Source organism: Rhinopithecus bieti, unplaced genomic scaffold (genome assembly GCF_001698545.2).
Source record: "Rhinopithecus bieti isolate Rb0 unplaced genomic scaffold, ASM169854v2 scaffold_29928, whole genome shotgun sequence".
Classification (NCBI taxonomy): domain Eukaryota; kingdom Metazoa; phylum Chordata; class Mammalia; order Primates; family Cercopithecidae; genus Rhinopithecus; species Rhinopithecus bieti.
This window is the reverse complement of record NW_016814053.1, coordinates 5,882,080-5,898,733: the sequence shown is the minus strand read 5'-3', so window position 1 is coordinate 5,898,733 and position 16,654 is coordinate 5,882,080. Positions and strand designations below refer to the sequence as shown.

At 39.3% G+C, this 16,654-nt stretch overlaps 1 long non-coding RNA gene across 2 annotated transcripts in view; it reads left to right on the top strand.

Moving 5' to 3' along the window:
* The first annotated feature begins 6,786 nt into the window (after positions 1 to 6,786).
* LOC108513643 (uncharacterized) overlaps positions 6,787 to 16,654 on the top strand; it is a 79,226-nt gene continuing 69,358 nt past the window's right edge. Inside the window, exons 1-3 of one of the 2 annotated variants that reach the window (XR_001880967.1) lie at positions 6,787 to 7,024; positions 8,017 to 8,125; positions 9,998 to 10,473. This is a non-coding gene — a long non-coding RNA (uncharacterized LOC108513643). Of the gene's footprint in view, positions 7,025 to 8,016; positions 8,126 to 9,997; positions 10,474 to 16,654 lie in introns of those variants that run through there. The other variant, XR_001880968.1, reaches the window with a different exon arrangement.

The window sequence follows — 16,654 nt, the reverse complement described above, 5'->3', positions numbered from 1 at the left end:
CCCCGTGAAATGCCTGACACAGTCACTTAGGGTCTACATCGAAATCTGAAAAACTTTGGCTGAACACCAATTAGGAATTGCTGGGGATCTTAGACACATGACTGTACACCCGTCAAAGACTTTTCTTGAGGTAGTTTGGGGTTTTCCTGGGGAAAGTATTAATATTGACCTACTCTGACTACTATTCCTTATACTACTCTCTTCTTATGCTAACACATACTATTTCTGGAATACACACTCTTGACATTTAATTATGTGCTATCTTGTATGTCCTCCAGTAACAAGGTTGTAAGTTTCCCACAAGGACCTGACCTGTATGTTGAAGCAGTACTGGGACTTCTAAGGAGTACCATATGTAACAGTTCATTAATTGGGTAAGTCGCAACATCATCTATGGTTTTTCTTTTCTTTTCTTTTTTTTTTTAAGCAACTAATGAGCAGATATTCTCCCCATATTATAGACTGGGGAAAAAGACTTGCACAAGCTCAAAATGTGCGAGCTGGAATTACCATGAAAACCTTGGCATATAGCTATTGTTTGAGGCCATTGTCTTGGCAGGATTCCTTCAGGAAATGTAGCAGGCACTATAATTTTAAGCCAAAACAATGTGAATTCTAATTTGTTTCTTCTCATTTAAAAAAATGAATGTGGAAAGGAACACTTCTGATAAGCAATGAGACAAAGATATAATATCAGGTGAGGGGATGAAGTGCAGAAAAACCCAAACCATTTAGTAAATGGATTGAAGCTAGCCAGAATTTCACTACATTTTAAAACGTAAGTCCAATATAACACAAAGGAATATGTGTCCTGCTCTGTCTTTAGCAAAGGCCATTTAACACTGGGAATCTTTCCAACAGTGTATTTCAATAACAGTAACCCTTCTTACAACATTTGGGGCATGCCACTTTGAAAGTCGATACTGTTCAGTGTCTACTGAAATCGCTCATTTGTTCTCTCTAAGGTGTATATAAGGATGACCATATAAATTATCTTACACACTGGGACATTTTTGAGAGTGAAATGAAAAGTCATTAATAGTTGCGCCAGGACAATAGGCACAAATTGACACTATCTTGGGAAAACTTGGGAGAAAGATACAGAAACTGATGATTGTAGAAATATAGATTCTTACAGTGTATTTAGAGAAATTATTATTGTATATATTTATGTGTATGTATTTATATAGCCTTAAAAGAATAGGTAACCAAATTATTTAACTTACTGTCGTGATGGAATTGAGCTGAATCGTCTACACACTCTCAACTAGTCCCTTTGTAACTTAGACCTTGCATCTGTAGGTCTATTGCATACTTTAAACCACTCCAATGCAAAGATCATAGCAGGCCTACCCAGAGATTGAACCCACAATCTTGCTTTCATCAGTTTTGTTTGTAATCGGTTTTAGGTCCTGTAGGACCCTATCAGTGGGCTGTATGCTAGACTATAAGATCAAAGTAAAAACACAGAGGGTTCTGAGCTTTTTCTGTAAGTCCCCGAATTCTAGTCCTGTCTTTATCAGTAACTAACTGTGATTTTTGGCAAGTCACATACCCTCTCTGTGTTTTGGTTTCCTTATCTCTAAAATGGGAGTAATACTATCTGATGTGCAGAGCTCAAAGCTTTGTCAGGAGGATGTAGTGAGGTGATATATGGGGAAGCCTTCTGGAAAGTGCTATACATACATGAAATGTTATCATCATAGAAAAGAAGGGGTGACATGAGATGTGAGGGGAAAACAGGGCTTTCAAATCTAGCAGAACTCGTAGATTAGGCTTGTGCAAACAAATGATGAAAATAAAGACAGGGAGAGGCATCACACTGTCTTTTATTAATAAGAATGGGGAGATTGAGAAAAGTGAGAACAGGGAGTGTAGCCAGCAAGCCCTAGGTAGATAGAGTGGGACAGCATCGATATGTTCTTTCTATATAACTATTTTCTTTAAAGCTTGGAAAGACCTCATTAAAAATGAACATGTTGGAGAAATACTCATGTTAGACTCTGAATTTCTAGGCTGTGGGGATATACTAACTCACTCTGATTGAAGGGATTGGCTTTATTTTGCAATCCAGTAGGAATCAGAATACCATACCTGCCTTTCTTGTTGAAATTTTGTCAAGATTAAACAAAATATTTATGTCAAATTGTTTTTGATGAATTGCATGATGAACTATAAATTATAGTATAAAATAATAACTTAGTATGGTGAGTATTGATGCTAGTTATTATTCTAGTAAGGGTTATGTTTATTTTTTTCTTCAAAATGATTACTGTATACATTCTTTAAATTACAAAATCAAATGTGCTTTTAAAATTTAGATATACCAAAAGGTATAATGAAGAAAATAAAATCAAACATAATCCTGTTACCAAGAGATAAGAATTAACAATATTTTGGTGAATAGTCATCCAGACATTTTGGTGTTTGTGAATAATTTTAAAATCAAAATAGAATTGTTAATTTTTCACTCATTCTTTAAGTTGTTCACATCTATGTATTAATAGATAGGATGTTAATCATGTAGTTTATAATTTCCTGAGGGAATTCAAACAGATGATTACTATATAAAATGAAGCATGCCATGATGGGGAAGCAGTGGGTGCTTGGGAGCATTTAGGAGGAGCTCCTCTCCTAGGCTTAGGGAATCAATGGAAGCTTTCTAGAGGAAGGGACCTCTAAGTTGAGACCTGAAAGATGACTAGAGGTAATGAGACTGTAGTGGATGTTGTGGTGTACCACCACATACCTCTTTAAGGACGGGGCCACTTATCCCCCAGGTGGTAGTAGTCTTGCCTTTGACAGCTCTTAGCTGAAGTCCTATCCAGGAATTGCCTTCTGCTGAAGGAGGCAGCCTTGCTCAAGGTTATCTCATCTCTAGGGACAGGTGGGGTAAAAGGGCTACCTCCTTGCCTCAATTAGGACAATTCCGAAGGGCCATCCTAGTTCCAAAGCTCCTCATGCGTTCGGCTGAGGTCTCAGTTGCACCTCCATGGCAGCTTAACATTTCCCTCTGCCCCATCCTGCTTCCCTTCTTCTTTACAGATGTTGTTCTGAAGAGCACTGCCCAACAAAAATCCTGCACACAAATAAACCCTCTCCTCAACATGGGAAAAGAACTGTAATTATGGTGAGGATGCAGGGAATATGTTACTAAAAGATGAAATGGCATGTTCAAGGCCTAGAAGTATTGGAGGAGAGAAAGGGTTTTTATGAAGTCTGGAATGTATAATTGAAGTCAGTGGAGGAGGGACATGATTCTAGAAACAGAATCAAGTTCTTGTAATCCATGTTATGGAGATGGGGAATTTGGACTTTATAGTAAGGCCAATGGGAAACGCTTAAAGGTTGTACATCATGGAAGAAACATTATCTGATTTGTGTTTTAGAAGGACCATTTTGGCTGCTCTGTGGTGCCATTAATGAAAACTCGTGTTATCATGATCACTGTATTTTTTATTAGAATATTGGAGTGACTTATGACTCTTTTGGCATGTCATACCTTTATAGAATGTATGCCAAACTGCAAACTCCCCAGGCAAGTCATGTAATACACACCAGTATTGTAGCATTATTGTGAAAACTCAAACTCTGAAGGGATTCAATCACAGTGCTTCAGTCTTTTTTTTTTTTAAACTTGGTTTACACTGTTTTAAGTATTTATTGAGCACTAACTACTTGCCAGAATGCACTGTGCTATTGCTGTGGAGGATTCAAGACAAAAGCTCCAAGAAGAATGCCATGCCTGTCTTTTCCATTGCTCTACCCACTGTACTGCCTGACAAATAGTGAGGGCTTAATAAATGAATAAACAAAGGAGGAGTCTCAGAAACATGGGCAAATTGCTTACTTAGTCTTCATGATCACAAAATGGGGATAGTAGTGGCATCTACCTCTTCAGGTTGTTGTGAGGGATAAGTGAGATAATGTAGATAAAACACTTAGTTCACAGGCTTAATATTTAGCAAAAATCATATTTACTGAAATCATTCAAGGACTATTTGTTATTCTCAGTATTCATAGACCTAAGTTAAGACCTTAAATGATTACAACCAAACTTCTGAGGTCAATTTCTCTTTTGTCCTCTTCACCCTGTAATATCACTTCAAAAGAAAAACGTGATTTGAAACCAGGTTAAAAGATTGATTCACTCATTACTTTATTCAATGAATTGGGTTTGAGGGCATCCAAAGTGCCAGATACAGGCTATACAGTGGGAACAGAATAGACACCATCCTTGTTCTCTTGGAGCTTACAGTCTGGAAGGGAGATGTTAAAAGAAAATCTCATGAATTATAAGAACCAAAACAGTCTGCCATGAGAGAAAATAATAGAAAGAAGCTAATTTTGATATGGGAATCAGGTAAGGCCTCTCTGAAGAAGTGACCTTTGATCTGAGAATGAAGAGTAGGAGTTTCATTAAGAATAGGGATAAAACACTCCATGCAGAAGGAAAACCCTGTGTATAGACGCTGGGGTAGAAAAAATGCTTGGTCCATTAAAAGGAAGGAGAAAAAGCCAGTGTGTTATACTGGAGAGAGATGAAGCTGGAAAGAAGGCAGGAAAAGATCTTCCAGGGCTTTTGTTGCCACATGGTCTTCCTTTATCCAGACTAAAAGGATACACAAACTGACTAAAATCTGACTGCTCTCTATGAGAGTAAGTTCTTGATGTCTGTTAAATAGGAGGACAGGTAAACTGAACAGTCTGAACAGTCACATCTAAGTCTTGGGAAAAACTGGCTATTTTTTCCCCATGTGGTCATCACGATGACTGAAAAAGCATATAGCAAAAGTGCTTAGTTGTTTGATGAGAGAACAAATATATTTGCAGAAATATATTGCATATCATTCTACCTACATTTCTATCCCTGAGTAAAGTGGGAACTATTCGAAAGTCTTTTTCTGCTTCCCTCGTGCCCAACCCACTTTTTTCTTGCATTTGTTTCTTTCAGCAGAAACAATCAATGGGAATAGGGGACAATTTAGAATCAAGATGCTGCAGTGGTTTCCTAGGAAACACAGGAGAATTTTAGGTGCCATAAGTGTTTGGGTAGTGGCTTGCATAATGGATTTGCTTAGAGAGGCCTCCATTTCCCTTTCAATGATTAGAACAACTTGTGTTCTGGAATACAGTATTTAAACAGTGAGACTGGCATTGCTATCTTCCAGGATGGTGAAGGTTTAATTAACATTTGAAAATGCTTTGAGATCTTTGGATAAAAGTGTTCTGGAAACATGAAGTGTTATTATCTTTGGAGTGATATAGGTCATGTGACACAGGAAGTGGCTTTGAAGGAAAGGAAAACCTTTCATCAGGCAAACTCCTTAGGGTGGTTTGAGCCTGTTTTGAGTGACTCAACATGCCCGTGTCACCTCTCCCTAGACTGTGAATGAAAGGAATAACTTGGCCTACAGCTTAGCAACTGCCACCATCATTAACTGAAAAATTTAGTAAGCTTGTATGTTAAACACTCTACAAATTATGCAGAATCCTAAAGTATTTAGCACAGTTGTCCCTTAATAAGCATTGAATAAATATTAGCTGTTACTATTACTGTTATTAGCAGCTACTGTTATAATATTAACTGCTACCATTATTGTTATAGTTGAAGACATCTGGACTTTTCTCTGAATTTAATGCCCTTTAACCAAAGAATTTAGTATTCTTAAGTGGTAAACCAACTTTACTTTCATTTTCGAGACTTGGTAAAGAGCAAAATAAACGTAAACTGTTACTACAGAGACCCTAATGTGAGGGCTACAGATAAGGCATGTTTAGTGTCTGGAACCCTTCCTGGAAGGTTGGGTACTTAGTATTTCCCTTTCCCAAGAAAAAGGACCCAAAGCAGAAATTAGGTTTCCTAACTTTAGTTCCTTGATGGTTCCCCAGGGTCTTCAGTAGACAGGATTTCAAAGAGAACACTTTAGTTCCAATTTATTTAAGAGTAGAAGTGCAGAAGGATTTCATCCTGTTCCTTCTATTACGTATCTTCATAATACTCCCTGGAAATGTAGAAGACAGGGCAGGGGTAGGAAGTGGAAAATAGGAATATGGTTCATTTGAAAAAAGTTTATTTTTGAGGAAAATATATGTCAAACCAAACCTGTCCATGTGTATTTGTGAAATTAATTTTACCAGCTAAATTACCCAGGGACTTTATAAATATACAAATTTGCCTCAAATATTATATGTGTGTGTATATATATATACACACACACACACGTATTTATGTATTTTTTACAAAGAAAAACTTGCCGGGCTCGGTGGCTCATGCCTGTAAACCAAGCACTTTGGGAGGCTGAGGCGAAGGGATCACTAGGTCAGGAATTCGAGACCGGCCTGGCCAATACGGTGAAACCCCATCTCTACTAAAAATACAAAAATCAGCCGGGCGTAGTGGCCGAAGCCTGTAGTCCCAGCTACTCGGGAGGCTGAGGCAGGAGAATCGCTTGAACGCGGGAGGCAGAGATTGCAATGAGCCGAGATCGCACCACTGCACTCCAGCCTGGGCGACCGAGAGAGACTCTGTTTCAAAAAAAAAAAAAAAAAAAAAGGAAAAAAAGAAAGAAGAAAAACTGCTTTGGAAGAACACAGCACACGAGGGAAGCAGGGAGAGGGAATTAAGAAAACGGTGTCCACAAGAGGCTATCGATGTCCGGTGAACGGGTCTAGAGCACAGGTGAGGCCGGTGGGGCATGCTGGGAAGGCAGCTGCCCAGAGCACGCCGGGATCGAGGTTTTCTGGGGCATGCTGGGAAGGCTCCCAGGACTGTTTATCCCGCTCCTGAGGGTGGGGAGGTACCCCCAGGCGCAGGCATACAGTACAGTGGGGTCAACATCTAGCTGACCTAATTAAAAGCTCATTACACCAGCCCATCCCCATTAACAGGCTGACCCACGGTGCAAATCCATTAACGCAGGAGTCTTCCCTGCTTCCCAAACCAGGAGTCCCAGCCACAGCCCGGGGGCCCTGGAAACTCCAGCAAGTTTATTAAAGTGCCTTCCCCGCCTGTGACCATCAGGTACAGTTTCTTTCTGGATTATTTCACATTCCAGTAAATTAGTTTTATCCGCTCTGAAACATTTTAACAAAGAAAGCTCTCTGCTCATCATACGAGTAAAATAACAAGGGATAAAAGAACGTGTACTTCACCTAATCAGAAACAATTCTAAATCTCCCTTGAAAATGCAACCTTTCCTGTCCCGCCACCCTTTTCATTTATCTTACGCTGGTGGGATTTTGAAATTTTCGTCCTAGAGTCAGACTATGGTACAGGTCCTTTTTTTCTTGTTTTTTATATAATTGTTGCCGACCTTGACAGAAGATCTCAAAACTTGTTACCAACTATAAAGTTGGTAAATGATACTATTGTTTGGGAGGTGGAGGTGGAGGTGGAGGTGGAGGTGGGGGTGAGAAGGTGGTGGCGATTGTGGTGGGGACTGCCGGGCCTTGCGGGGCGGTTGAGGAGGCTTGGTTTTGGAATCGCCAGGACATTGCAGAGAGCACAGAGCCCGTGTGTCCCTGTTGACACCTCGTGTCACCTGGGCGGGGTGTTGTCCTAGAGCCGGCGTCGGTGTCTCCGTGTCCCCCATGGTCTCATGTCCTCCTCGGCCCGGGACCCTGTCCAGGACCTCACGCCTCAGTGGCATTGCCATGGTGGGTGCACCTCACGCCTCAGTGGTATTGCCATGGTGGATGCNTGGGGTGGGAGCAGGGGTTTATCTAGGAAAAAAGAAAAAAAAAGGAAAATGCACCCTAACCAGGCTCAAATTAACTGAAATGGATCAAAGTAAACAGAGACATCTAAAAGCTTTTGTAAGTTAAAAGTGGCTATCTGTTGCAGGTCTTGCCTCATTAACCGCTGATTGAAGCTCTGCTTGGCCCTCTGGGATACCTAACACCCCAGGGCCTATCACCAGATGAACCCGGCTTAGGCGCTCTTGCCTTTCCCTGTGTTGCTTTGCACAGCTCCTTGACCTCAACCTTCTTACAAATGTTTATCCTTCCTACCAGGCAAAGGGAGAATCTTGCCGGGAATCTCACTTCTAGCCAATGAAGAATTTTCAGAAAAGCGAAACGGAAGGCATCATTTTGGCATCTCTGCAGATCTGTATTCTGAAAGGTAGATGCTCAGCTGTTGTGTTTTAAGTAAGCCTCTGCACAACATTATGTAGGGGAGAGAGTCCACAGTTTGTTTTTCCCTGGGTGTCGCCTCATTTTCATATGTGAATGGTGAAAGGTGTTGATTAGGCCATGTGCTTTAAGATATAGCTATCTCTTGGCCCCCATGGTCCCAGCCCGTCACCAGGCCATTCAGCTGGGACAGGGAGCTGAAAATGAGAGGATGTCTAGGGAAGGCAGAGAGAATGGTAGTAGGGGAGATCTGGGGGAGGAGGGGAGGGAGGAGCAGGCCTCTTTGAGTAGGACCAGATAGGTCTCTGTGTAGAGTAATATTACAGCTCTTTCTCTCATAAACAAGCTGCATGCCTGCTTCTAAAGACCCATCTGGCATAGCTTTGAGAATGGCAATAATTACAAGCTGATGATGGACATGGAAAAAAAGCCCCGCTGAGCTAACTCATAAGGAAGTACAGGCCAGGGCTGCAGGGAAATTACAGGCTGAAAACCTTTCTAGTTTAGGCCTTTTGGTGTTCTTAATCACAGACTTTAAATGTTGTAATAAACACTGTTGCATTTTATTGACCAACTCCCATGACAGGCAAATCTTTTCATTTTATTTTACCATTTGCTCTTTGGAAAGCTGCTTGGTAGTATCTGCCTGGGCCATGCCAATGGGTCTTTTGCTTTTCTGCTCATAGAAAAATTAGGAACACGAGTGACTTTTTATTTAGTTTCTAGAAATTTGCAATTCTTTTTCTACATTGTTCTCTGCATTCTGTGGTTCAGACAGACTTCCAGGCTCTGTTCTTAACCTATAGCTATGTAAGATAATGGTCTGATAGTTTCAGTCAAGAAGATTGAAGAGGATTAAAATAAAAGAAAAAGCCAACTTGGGAAGATTAATCTATGATTCTATTCTGTATCATCAAGTAGTGTTTATGATATAGAAACAAGTAAAAATCCAAATTAAATACTATCTTGTTAGATTAATGGAATGCTAAGTCCTGGCCTTGTTTTAGAGATAGATGGTCCTTATTTCAAAGATGGATTTGATATTGGAAGGATGATCCTTTTCAAAGTTTTGGAGCCTAATATTTTACAAGTAGACCTAAGACATTTTGTCCTCTCAAACATTTTAGACCATTTAATGGAGCAAATACTTTTAGGGAATTATCCTAAGAAGAAGAAAATGGAAACACTGGAAAATAATTCACTTCCCTGAATCATTATTAACCACAAAATCCATAGCTTAAATGTCATAACAAAGGAAGTCTTGAATATAGCATATTACTAGTTGCTGTTATGAGTGTTTCATACTATAATGTGAAATTTATTCTAATTCAGCATATGCTATCAGTCTCCATGAAAAGAATTTGATATTCATTTTATACATTTTAAAAGTTTGAGGTTAGATATAATGAAGAATCACATGGATTAGGATTTTTATTGATCCTGTTAACTTATACAAGTGTATCTTTGTTCAAAATATACTTTTTTGGTTTTCAAAGCAGAGCATATAAAGTTCATTATTCTTTAAAGCACTAGATACTGCTTTTGGAACTTATTTTCAAGTCTTCCCTTCTGTGCCACGATTTCTTATTCATATTCCTTAAAGACTTCTATTTTATTCTTTGTGTTTTGTATACAGTCCTCGCTGTCCCAGATGGATTATTTAGTTCTATCCTTTGCATTTGATTACTTGTTCAAGCACATAAAGTTTTGGGGTCTATGATGTTAAAGTAGTGAAATGGTTGTGCAATGAAAATTTACCAATGTAAACTTAGTCTCTTGTCCTTTCATAAGCACTGCTTTACCTGAAGCTCCCTTGTCAATGAGAAATTATTTCCTTATATCTGTCTTTTTTCCTATACAGGTTAGAATTGTTCCTAACAAAAGAAGCATGAATTGGTGAAAACTGTATATTAAATGCAAGACTATTTGTCTAGTTTTCATTAGGTTGCTGAGTGAAAAGCCTCAATTCCTCTCTTTTCCCAAGGTACTCAGATATCCACGAAGTCCTCCTCATCTCACACTATCGTTTCTCTCACGGGGCACAATCCAGCTTTAAAGAATTCAACACTTATGGTCTTCAGAGGACTGTCAGCAATGACAGCAGCCAGGGATGCTGACATGTCTTGTTGTTTACAAAGGATGAGCACAAGGCCTTTTGGATAACCCGATAAGCCCTACAACTCCTCTCTCCCTGTTCCTCACCTCTCTGAACCAGCTGCCTTTGTGTGGTGAGCTAAAGATGCAAATATTAAAACTTGATCTAAACACCGACAAGTCAGCAAACACAGCAGCAAAGATACAATAAGGCCGCTCAAGGTTATTGTGTAAATCGTGAAAACAAAAACAAGAATATTTCTGTCCCTGAATCCTTATATGCAAATCATTTTTATGTACTTAAAATTGGATGGAAAAAGTCCTAGAATAGCATTAAATTCATATATTATTATTATGGCCTTGAACATTTAATCTCTTGTTTCTCACATTAGCATCCCTCCATTTCTCTAGAAAACCCGACCAATTTGTAGTTAAATACAAAGTGTTTTTTTTGTTTGTTTGTTTTTGTTTTTTTAAGTATCCCAAATATACTGTTTCCTATTTAGGGAATCCAGAAATGTCTTGGAAATTATGCTAATGCACACGCCTTTTCTCATTCATACTTAGTAAAGTGGAAATTTCTTTTCTGGAAGGGAGCCCTGGGAAGTTGGACCTCCTTTCTCCTTTTCCTTTTGCTGTCTTTCAGTGTTGAATACATGGAAGGAAGGAAAATTTCATGTGTTTATATGTTGTGTTTGGTTCAATGCTTTTCTTAAATGATATATGAATAAATTATAACTCCACCAATGCATAGGGTTTAGAGGCATCGTCTTCCTTAAAATCTTTGTAATTGATTGAGATAATACTGTTTATCTTCTGAAAGTGTCAGACTATTCCTAGAAATAAGCTCTTCAAGGTATGTGTACAAAAGATTTTTACAGTAGGCGTTTTTTTCCTCCTATGCTATCTTTCTTACAGAAATGTGATTCCTGAAAATGTGTTTGCCACAGTCAGTGAAGTGCCTTTTTAAATATTAGCAACTTAAAGCCCACATCAATCATGAAACTAAAATTTGATGTTGACAGTTATGGAAAGGGATTTCATTTTGATTATGAAACAGAATCTTTCTGAGAATTGGTCACTTCTGACAATCTGGTCCACTGTTTCCAAAGAGTTTTCATGAGAAATATGCCTAATCTTTACCAAAGTGTCTGCCTGTAGAATTAGCTCCATTTCTAAATCACTACTTCATAGCTATTGAGTCTCAGATCGCTAATAAAAATGGTTATTCCCTTTTCACAGGTGGTGAAACTGAGATTTTGGGATCCATGCGGCTCTATGGAATATATTATGGGTGAATTATGAACCCAGGTCTATGTGCTTCCAGATAAGTTTTCCATTTTGCCACTCTCTCCTGTGATCCTAGTCTTAAGGTGGAGTCCTAACTGGGACACGGAGGACAGAAGGGCCCATTGATTGAGACACTGTGACTGCGAGAAACAGTGGAATGCAAAATAGCATGCTCACAGCTATTTTCAAGTAATAGCACCATCTAAAACCACTTGAAATGAAGAGACCTATGTGGCTAGGAACTGATGCAAAGGAAGAATATTCACTCTGGGTCAGTGTTTGAGCCTACAGAATTAACTAATACTGTTGATTCTGCTGCCTCTCTGATATGTTGGAGGCAATTTCCATCCTCCTAAACATGTTAAATGCATTTTGTGATTTTAACAGGCTAAAGTGTTAACTCTTGTTTAAATATCTATATTTAGCATTACTTACAGAAGTAACACAAGTACATTCTTTTCCATACAGAGAGATTAACTTTTTCAGAAAATTATTCAAAGAATTCATTGGACCATTATGTTAGGGACACTTACTCATCAATTCTAGATACAGAATTGATAAAGATTTGTGCCCATATGGGATGTACTCTGTAGAGTATCCACATATAGATTGGACCTACTAGTGCTACTTCTAGCAAAATGAGAATGTTACCAGTAGTCATCACACAAAGAATGTCATGGTAAATCAAGACTCAGAAAATTATATGCTACCTAAGGAATGTGGCATTGTGCTTCTACCCTGTTTCTTCTCAAGCCCAGTTACACCAGTTTCTTATTGTTTCTTCTTTAGTCTGGCTGTGGCATTCAGATATTTGTTCAGCTCCAGGTTTTGTTTATTTCTGTTTTTTGTTTGATTCTGGCTTGAGCTTGTGGGGAGTAATTGTGTAGTTTAAGGTCCTTCTGCTTCTAGCTCATCTTGAATCCATGTGTCATTTTCATGACTGGGTTTTATTTCTCAAATAAATGCATTGGTCTGCCTGCCTAGCTTTTGCACATTTCAGGCTTCCATCTGCAAAGAAAAGAGACCACGAGATCTGCTAACATGCAAAAAGAAGATAAAAGCATGTTAAAAAATGTCTTCCTGCCACACAGGCCTGCTTTATAATAAACCAGAACAGTGCAGGAATTAAGATGTTGTTGAAATGCCCAAGTGTTTCTGCCCTTTTATTATGTCCAGGGTGATGAGGTCATGGCTTACTGTTTAGCTTATATGGTACAATTAAGAGATTCATTTCTTAATGTGATTCATCTGAGGAAGAGTTGACTCGGAAAAGTTTTAGGGGAGAGGCAATACTCTTTTGAAGAGATTTTGAAAAATTGTGCTTTTCTTCTGGAAGTATGAGTTCATTTTTTATTCCAGGTAAGAATGAGGAGAACTGCAGTGAGTCCGTCTCAGATTTCTGAGTAACAGGAAGTTGTTGTTGATTGCTTTTGGAGATAGGAGCTCACCCTGTTGCACAGGCTGGTGTGTGGTGCTACGATCATGGCTCAGTGCAACTTTGACCTCCTGGGCTCAAAAGATTCTCCCACCTCAGCCTCCCAAGTAACTGGGACCATAGACAAGTGCCACCATGCCCTGCTATTTTTAAAAAATTATTTATAGACACAGGGTCTCGTTATGTTGCTCAGGCTAGTGGAATTTGATTACTTAATGCTAATCAGGCTAAATAGGTGGTTTTGGTTTTGGCTTTTTTTCCCCCTTTGGAATTATGGCAAAAAGGTGAGCTAAATATTTATTTTACTAAGACATCATTATATCTCTGCGTGTAGACATGTTTAAATGAAATAGTATCTCAGATATATAATAATATCTGGCCAGGTGTGATGGTTCATGCCTGTAATCCCAGCACTTTGGGAGACTGTGGTGGGAGGATCACTTGAGGCCAGGAATTTGAGACCAGTCTGAGCAATATAACGAGACCTTGTTTCTACAAAAAATAAAAAAAATTTAGCTGGACATGGCAGTGCACACCTGTAGTCCCAGACACTTGAGAGGCTGAGGTGGGACAATTGCTTGAGCCCAGGTGTTGAAGGCTGCAATGAACTATCAGTGCACCAGTGCACTCCAGCCTAGGTGACAGAGCAAGACTCTGTCTCAAAAAAAAAAATTAATATATATATATATATAAATTTGTTTATACAAGTATATGGTATATATAATCTTTATATTTTGTATATACAGTTTTTTTATTGTGTTGTTTATCTGTCAATCCCTGATTTAGTTCTTTCAAATACAGCATTTAACTTCCTACTGCTGAAAAAGAGGTAGTTTCTCCATTTAGATAGGTAGTTCTCAATCACAGTCAACCCCTTCACAAGTATGTGCCATTACAAAAATGTTGATAAGTAATGGATCAGGCCATCTGTATTATTTTATAAAAGATTTATTCATGGGCCTCTGGGCAGCATTTACTCAAATTAGTTCCTTCCCTGTGAGTTGTCCTTGATTATGATTCTCAGCTTGGTCTTCCATCCAGTCAACTTTTAGTGAAAATTCCTAATTTTTGTTCCGGTCAGTTTAATACAACAAACGTTTATAAAATGCCTGTGCTGTTTAAGGCACCATGCTGGGTACCCGGGGTCATTTTTGGAGGGATTAACTACTGTCTCTGTCCTTTAGAAGGAGATGGAAAATTCTGCCATAATGAATTTAAGTCAGATTGGGATAAACATGGTAAAAAGGGGTAAACACAGTGTCATATGTTCCCTGAGGAGAGGACAATTTATTTTGCCTAGGCATCCAGTAAGGGTTCCTAGAGATGGTGACATTTGAATTAGTCCTTAAAGGAGAAATAAGATTTTGAATAGACGAAGATGGAGGAAATGTGCTAAGTTCCAGAAGTGTGAAAGCCCGTAATACAATCAAGGAAAGGAGAGAGGTCTGTTTCGACTTGAGCATTAGCTGTGTGTGAGGTGTGTATGAGGAGAAAATGACAGGTGAGTTTCAAATAATAGAGTATTTTCAGTTCCTGAGGGACATTGAACATTATGCTAAGAAATTTGGACTTTATTAATAAAAAAACCCAGAGAGCTGGTAAAAGTATTTGGAGTGAGAAGGTACACCATGATTATAACTGTACTTTAGAAAGGTAACTAACTGTTCGGGGCTGGGTGCGGTGGCTCACGCCTGTAATCCCAGCACTGGGAGGCCCAGATGGGCGGATCACGAGGTCAGGAGATCAAGACCATCCTGGCTACACGGTGAAACCCTGTCTCTACTAAAAATACAAAAAAAATTAGCGGGGTGTGATGGCGGGCGCCTGTAGTCCCAGCTACTTGGGAGGCTGAGGCAGGAGAATGGAGTGAACCCGGAGGCAGAGCTTGCAGTGAGCCGAGATTGCGCCATTGCCCTCCAGCCTGGGCGACAGAGCGGGACTCCGTCTCAAAAAAAAAAAAAAAAAAAAAAAAGAAAGGTTCGGGATGTTAAAGATAACTTGGGGAGACAGGGATCCATTGGCAGGCTATTGTAATAATCCAGGTATAGGTGAAGTGATGTAGGACAGAGATAATAAAAGCAGAAATGAGAGAAATTCTGAGTCTAGAACTGGATGTGGTGGGATTCAGAGGTGATTTACAGATGGCTCTGAAGTTTGTAGTTCAGGTGGTTAGTAAATGAAGAAACCATGAACTGAGAGAAAGAACTTAGAGAAGACGGTTTGAAGGAGAAAACAATGAGTGTGTGAATTGACGTTTATAATACAATATGATTATACATACCATTTCTTTCTTCTTTTGAACTGGATTGTTACAGCCATTCTTTCTAGATTCCATTATTAGAATTATACCTTATTTTCCTTTAAATGTAGGACCCTGACACTTTCTGATTCCTCAAAAGAGGGGAAGAAAAGATATATCTGCTCTCTACTACTTCTGAATGCATTCCTATTTACTATTTACCATAATCTCAGTGTGTCTGTGAGGAGTATCTTGAGCCTTACTCAAGGTAGACTCTTTGACCTAACTCCCCTTTTTCTGGTCATGCTCCTATGGATGAGACAATTAGAAATCCTCACGAATGTTTATAGGATTCTCAGAGTTAGACAGAACTGGCCTTTATAAAGGTAGATTGGAGCCAAAGTGGATTCTTGGATCATGTATCTCCTGCTGGTTAGAAAGCTGCCAGACCCCATCCCAGTGGGTGGAAATGGACACCAGCCCCCGAGGAAGTGATGGCTGCACATGGGCGTCTGCTACCGCTGCTGCTTCCTCTCCTTCATGAGGAAGGAAACCGTGGGCTTTCCTAGGCATTTTTCTTATTCTCTTACACAGGGGAACTGAAGAGTCTTGGCCTTTGGAGTTTGAATAGTGAATCTAAGGCTGGAGGGGTTTCCAGAGAGCAGACAGTTCCCATCTCTGAACTGTTGTTACTTTCTTCTTCCACCCCCCTTCCTGTGCTGTACAATTCATTCTGTCTCCAGACTTTCAGTTTATAGTGTTAGAATATCTTAATGGAGAGCCTGGAGGTGAAAGCCCCTGTACAACTTCTAGGTGGAGAAACCTGAATGGAAGGAAGGAATTGTGCCACTGTGATTTCCTCCTGCAAATGAAATGTAATTTGTACAAATACTCAAACTCTTCTTTTTTCTTTACCAGATTTGCACACCATATATTCAATGACAAGTCCTCTTGAAAGGTGGTGAGAAGCGTTATTAAATTCCAGATATCTACTTCTCATCTGATAAAGCCATTCCAATGTTTGCAGTATGAATTTGATTTGCAGTTAGAATTCCCCACATTGAATACGAATCCCAAACAGCAAATTCAGCTCTGAATCTCTGGAAAATAGTGTGTAATGGGTGGATCGATCCAACTAGAGTGTAAGTTTAAGGCGCCGTGTGCTTTATCTGAGCATTAACAATTTATTCAGACCATTTTGTGTCCCATTTCCCACCCAAGCGAGTTGAGAACACTACATTTGCTTTTTAATTTTTTCCCTTCATATTATGACACAAAATCATTTGTCCAGTTTCAATTAGTTTGACGATTGCAGCAGCAATGATTAAGAGAAAATACGTATTCGAAAGGGGCAGAAATATGGTAAGCCTTTCCCACTGATGGTAGCTAAAAAGCATATGCTAAACAACTACAGAATACCAGGACACTGATGGGTGCTGTGTGGTACAGAAAGAAGAAAC